The sequence below is a fragment of the Callorhinus ursinus genome, unplaced genomic scaffold, assembly GCF_003265705.2.
Source record: "Callorhinus ursinus isolate GAN/ISIS: 27379988/994484 unplaced genomic scaffold, GSC_fseal_2.0 scaffold44, whole genome shotgun sequence".
Lineage (NCBI taxonomy): Eukaryota > Metazoa > Chordata > Mammalia > Carnivora > Otariidae > Callorhinus > Callorhinus ursinus.
Window position 1 is genome coordinate 234,094 of NW_027397106.1, and position 6,471 is coordinate 240,564.

The 6,471-nt window shown below is 38.0% G+C and overlaps 2 pseudogenes; both read right to left on the bottom strand.

Moving 5' to 3' along the window:
- Positions 1-1,805: 1,805 nt before the first annotated feature.
- On the bottom strand, positions 1,806-2,937 carry LOC112832584 (olfactory receptor 6C4-like; annotated as a pseudogene).
- Positions 2,938-3,999: 1,062 nt separating this feature from the next.
- Positions 4,000-5,191, bottom strand: LOC112832585 (tetraspanin-3 pseudogene; annotated as a pseudogene).
- Positions 5,192-6,471: the final 1,280 nt, after the last annotated feature.

Consider the following 6,471-nt stretch of genomic DNA (forward strand, 5'->3'; position numbering starts at 1 on the left):
TGATAGACATTGGGCAGGGTATGTGCTATGGTGAGCGCTGTGAATTGTAGAACACTGATGAGTCATAGATCTGTACTTCTGAACCAAATAATGCAATATATGTTAAGAAAAATAAAAGAAGAATTTAGCAGGAGGGGAAGAATGAAGGGGAGTAAGTCGGAGGGGGAGACGAACCATGAGAGATGATGGACCCTGAAAAACAAACTGAGGGTTCTAGAGAGGAGGAGGGTGTGGAGATGGGTTAGCCTTGTGATGGGTATTAAAGAGGGCACGTTCTGCATGGAGCACTGGGTGTTATGCACAAACAATGAATCATGGAACACTACATCAAGAACTTATGATGTAATATATGGTGATTAACATAAGAATAAAAAATTAAAAAACAAACAAACAAAAGAAACTAATGATGTAATGTATGATGATTAACATAACAATAAAAAAGCAAAAAAGAAAAAAAAGAATTCAAGAGTAGAAACTTAATTATATGCTTTAATAAAAGTTTATTAATATCTCTAGAACCAGTTTTCCTCATCTGTACATTGAAGAGATTAAAGTAGAAACATCTATAGCTTCTTTATTTTTTTTGGGCTTTTTTAAATTTATTTTTTATTTTTTTAAAGATTTTATTTATTTGACAGAGAGAGACACAGAGAGAGAGGGAACACAAGCAGGTGGAGTGGGAGAGGGAGAAGCAGGCTTCCCGCCTAGCAGGGAGCCCAATGTGGGGCTCGATCCCAGGATCCCGGGATCATGACCTGAGACGAAGGCAGACGCTTAACGACTGAGCCACCCAGGCTCCCCTGGCTTTTTTAAATTTTAAAATTACCCATACTATGAGTCTGGCCCATGCTTTCTGAAAAATTAATATGTACAAGAAATGTTCAGAAAATATCAGTTTGTGATGGACATCCTGCCTGAGGATATCAGATTATAAAAATTTAAAGTTTAGTGGGAAATTTAGAAAGAATATGATTTAAGCTTACAAAACTATTAACATCATAAGTACTCTTAATAGTTTTATTTCATATGCTTGTAAAAGAAAACCGGAACAATGACTAGGCACAACACTAAATTGTATGGATTTGCTATAATGATATATTGCTAATTACCTTAAATTAGAATTATCCCTTTACCTCTTCCCTGGATTCACTCAGAGTCTAATGTGTGTATAAATCTTTATTAATCATATTCCTATCAGTTTGAAAACAAACATATAGTGATTTTCCCTTCTTCAGAACTTGCTTTATCTCAAACATTTGAGTAGCCTAAGTTCTCAGTAAGTGATTACTGTGGAAACATGAAATTTCAATCTGAATGATATAATGTGAAAATAACCAACTTTATATTAATTCACTAATATATTATTTAAGCTATTATTAACGAAATAAACTAGATTTCCTCTGGGTGTATATTTGATTATTCAGTTACCAAATACAGAGATTGAACACCATACAGCAGTGGATAAGAAAAGCTCTGTTATAAAAAACAAACTGTTAGAAGTCATATTCTCAATTCTGCCTTTCCCCAAATCTTTTCCTTAAAAGTGAGGTACAAATAAGGAAAAGTAGCACAAAAGTGTCAGAGGACAGAACACACATATATACACACTCACAGGCCTGTGACATTTTAAGAAATAAAGTGATGGCAAAATAGGCTTCATTAAATAAGTAGTTTTGCTGCTTTGGTGTTCAGTTAGGAATACTGATGATATATAATAACAAACACTTTAATGTTATAATAGTGTACATCTACAGTCTTCCAAAGATTTATTTATTATTTATTATTATTATGAACCTCAGTTAGTTTCACCTTCTTGAAAACATTGTTATCTTGCCGACCATATCTTTGAAGGCTATTTTCACTTGCTTGTTCCTTAGGGTATAGATGAAGGGGTTCAACAGAGGGGCAACTGAGGCATTTAAGACAGCCACTCCCTTATTAAAAGTTAGGATTTATGTACAGAAAGATACAACTTCCATAAGAAAGTGAGACCACGATCATGTGAGGGAAACATGTCGAAAAAGCTTTATTTCTTTGTTGCACAGAGGGGATTCTCAGAATTGTCCTGATAATGTACATGTAGGAAAGAATCACTAACAGCAGGGCGAGGATGAGGGTAATTCCAACAGAGATAAACTCCAGCCTTTCTATGAAATGTGTGTCTGAACAGGACAGAGGCAACAGCACAGTCTAGTCACGGCAGTAATGATTGATGACATTGGCTGCACAGAAAGGCAGCTGGAGAGTCATTACATGCGGCACAATGACAACCAAGAAACCAGAGAACCAGGAACACAGGACAAGTTGAATGCAGAGTCTTCTGCTCATTAAGGCTGTATAATGCAGGGGTTTACCAATGGCAATGTAGCCATCATAGGACATGGCAGCTAAAAGATAAAATTCAGTTGCTCCCCAAAGGATGGCAAAAAAGTACTGAGGGGCACCTGGGTGGCTCAGTCAGTTAAGCGACTGCCTTCGGCTCAGGTCATGATCTCAAGGTCCTGGGATCAAGCCCCGCATCAGGCTCCCTGCTCCGCGGGAAGCCTGCTTCTCCCTCTCCCACTCCCCCTGCTTGTGTTCCCTCTGTTGCTGTGTCTCTCTCTGTCACATAAATAAATAAAATCTTAAAAAACAAAAAAAGTACTGAGTGAAGCAACCAGCAAAGGAGATAGTTTTATCTCCAGTTCCAATATTGACTAGCATTTTGGGAACAAAGACAGAGGTAAAAGATATTTCCAAAACAGAAAAATTCCGAAGGAAGAAATACATAGGAGTCTGGAGGCGATAATCCAGCAGGGTCAGAGTGATGATGGTCAAGTTTCCCATGATGCTTAAGACATAAGTTAGCAGCAGAAAAAGGAAAAGCACAGCTTGAAGTTCAGCATCATTTGTCAGTCCAAGGAGAATGAATTCTATCACTGATGGCTGGTTTCCCATCATTAACTTCAGACAAATTAAGATAGAAAATAATAATGACATGGAGTGATTAACACATTTTCTGATTTTTACTTTATAATTAACAAAGGTTTTGCTTCTCAGGAACATTTTCAATTACTCTCACCGTTTTTTAAATTCATTTATGTTTTCCTTCTTAAACTTTCTATTTTGATTTTCCTCTAAGTTATTAGATGCTGTCATATGTATATAGACAAATCTAAAACAAATGTAGAGAGTAGATTTTATTTGATTAAACAGATTTCTTAAATCAGCCTTTTAACTCTCAGTTTATTAGCCAACAGAGTAAATATAAATCAAGGTATGAACTATAGGAATAAAATTGAACTTGGTTGTTTTCTTCTTTTCGCTGTTTTATATTTTTTCTTATTTCAATTTTTCTCATTTTGAATAATAATTCTGTGCACCTACTGAGCTCTAAGCTTAGATTGCTATTTCCCTTAATTCTTTTTTTTATTCTAAAATCTTTCTTAACAATTTTATGCTGTTGTTATCTTATTAGACTACAGTATATGTTTTTTAAAAGGACACTGACAAAGGGCACTATTTGGTGTTAACTTTAACCACGGCTCCCCTTCTGCATACAGCAAGAAAGCACAATCAGTGAGATTATTTTGATTTAACGTTTTGCCAAGTACCGACTAATCCATATATCTGTATTATCCCCCACATCCCCCCAAAAACCTTTGGCCCAGAGTTCTCCATCATGAAAATTGAAAGGGCCCAGTGATACGCTGGCAGCAGCCCCATTACTCCATGACGGTGGCAGAAGCAGCTTAGGCTCCCTTTGACTCTCCCACACTATGTGACCTGCAAATGGTTCTGAAATTAGAACGTATACTGCTATACTTAAAAACTTAGGGACATGGAGAGTCAGCTAGAATAGAGGAAAAGAAAGTCCTAGGTGGGTAGGGAGGTAGGTTGGGCACACTGAAGAGCCAAGTTGCTTTGTCCAACACCTGTGTACTTTAACTAAATGAACTCAGGCCGCCAACACAGTAGACCTGCTCAATTCACCTTCCACATCCGAACAAGACTAAAAAGCTCAGGCTTGTGTTTTCTACTATGCATAGGTTCTGCCGGTGATGAGGAGCTCATAAGCAGGTTCTCTACTCCTTCTGCACAACATGGTGCATGCACACAACATGCCCAGCAGCTGAGTAGCTGCAAATGCGGCGCCTCCCAGATAATATGCATCATGACTTCCTGTAGCTTCTTCACAACTAGAGCCTCATATCCCTCAGCATAGAGGTCAGAGGGGTGGGCTGGACTGCCATTACAGCTGCTGGTGGTCTCTCTGCAGCAGCTAAGAGGGACACTCTGGTTTTTGGTCTCTTGGAACCAGTCTGTGTTTTCCCAGTCTGACTAGTTGTGAATTCCACAACAGTGTGGCTGACTCTGTATGTGATCAGTAGCCTGGCTTGCAGCATCAGGGTTGGTTCCATGGTCGGTCTTATACACTCTCGGCATGCTGCCACCTCACTCTCCACCTCTGCTCTGTAAACGTATCCCAAAACCACTGCAACAGCTTCTGCGACAAAAACCAAGAGTAGAATGATGACATTTGTGGCCAGGCCATGGTGGCTTTCTTGGATTGTGGCACAGCAGCCAATTAGGCCAACGATGAGAAGCAGGGCTCCCATAGCTATGATCACTACAGCAGAGATGAGAGCATACACATCTTCAAAGAAGTGGCCATAGTCATCATAAGTGATAAAGACACAGGCTCCCACACAGCATAAAATACCAGCTGCCCCCTGGAAGATAAGGTTGGGAAACACCAGCAGGGTCTTGGATGGGTTGATGCCACACTGGCCCCTTGTGCGGGCAGCGTGCTGGGGCCCTGCTCTGTGAGAGAGATGCACTCACCTAGTGAGGTGGCAATAGCTGGCTCCGGCGTCTCCCCACAACCAGCTCCCTCCTTGCAGTAGCACAGCCCTGGCCCCAAGCCTGATGATTTCCCCCTTAATTCTTTTTTTTTTTTTTGAAGATTTTATTTATTTATTTGAGAGACAGAGAGAGTGAGCAAATGAGAGAAAGAGAGCACAAGCAGGGGAGAGGGAGAAGCAGACTCTCTGCTGAGCAGGGAGCCCCAAGCAGGGCTCTATCCCAGGACCCTGGGTTCACCACCAGAGCCAAAGGGAAACACTTAACCAACTCAACCACCCAGGCGCCCCTTTCCCTTAATTCTTAATAAAGTCTTAGGAATTCATATTACTTACAGTTCTTCAGTCATGGCAAGGGCTCAATAAATGCTATCACCATTTAATACAGATATATGGATTAGTCGGTACTTGGCAAAACGTTAAATCAAAATAATCTCACTGATTGTGCTTTCTTGCTGTATGCAGGAACTGTCCACCAGCAAATTACAGTTCCTTAAATGTCAGCTCAAGCTCAGCCCTTCATACAATTGTATCTAACAATTGCAATCAACCATAATTGTTTTTCCTCTTCTTTATTAAAATTTATCACAAGGGAGCCTGGGTGGCTCAGGTGGTTAAGCGACTGCCTTCAGCTCAGGTCATGATCCTGGAGTCCCAGGATCGAGTCCCGCATTGGGCTCCCTGCTCAGCAGGGAGTCTGCTTCTCCCTCTAACCCTATCCCCTCTCATGTGCTCTCTCTCAAATAAATAAATAAAAATCTTCATAAAAAAATAAAATAAAATTTATCACAACATAACACTTGGTCATAAAGTCAAATTTTTTTCCAGTTACATCAAGTATGTACACTTTATCTGTCCAACTTTAACATAAATAAATTACCCACAAAAATAAGGTCTTATTTCTCTATATCTTTTATACAGAGACCAGAAAATTGTACAGATTTAGTAAAAATTTTAATGTAAAATATTTTTTGACTTTTTTAGATTCATAGCCCTATTTTATTAAATGCTATGGTTTTTATGCAAATAAAAGTTCCAATTAAGCTTATGCATATAGCTCTTCAGAATTTTCTTTTAATATTTTTCATCATCAGACTCAAAGAACTATTACTAAGAAAGCTTTTCTCTACTCAAAAAATTATAAAATTCGTTTCATTTTAACAACTGTTTTACTACATACATTGACATATTTTCATATTACACTATGTCACTATGTAAGAAGTTAGTAATAGTCACACATCATATATTCTTATCAAGGTGAAAACTCCAGAAGTATTTAATACAACAAAAGAGCAGTTTTGCCAACTTAGGAAGGCTGATTGTCTAGAAGAATTATATCTGGAAAATTTCAGGGTTCCTAACATAATTTCAATCAATTTGCGCTTTTGTAGATAATTGTTTCTTTTGTTAAATACCTTTATATTAACATATATAAAAAGCATAATATGCTAGGCACTTATCAGTGTTATTAAAAATTCTGTTTTGTTAAAGATAATTAGATTAATGTATCAAGAATGTAAATTTAAGTATCAGTTGAAATAATGGCTATATATATCTGAATGTATTATCTTGACTATAATGAGTGCAGATAAATAATTGTAGGAAACTAAAAATTATGCACAAATAATGA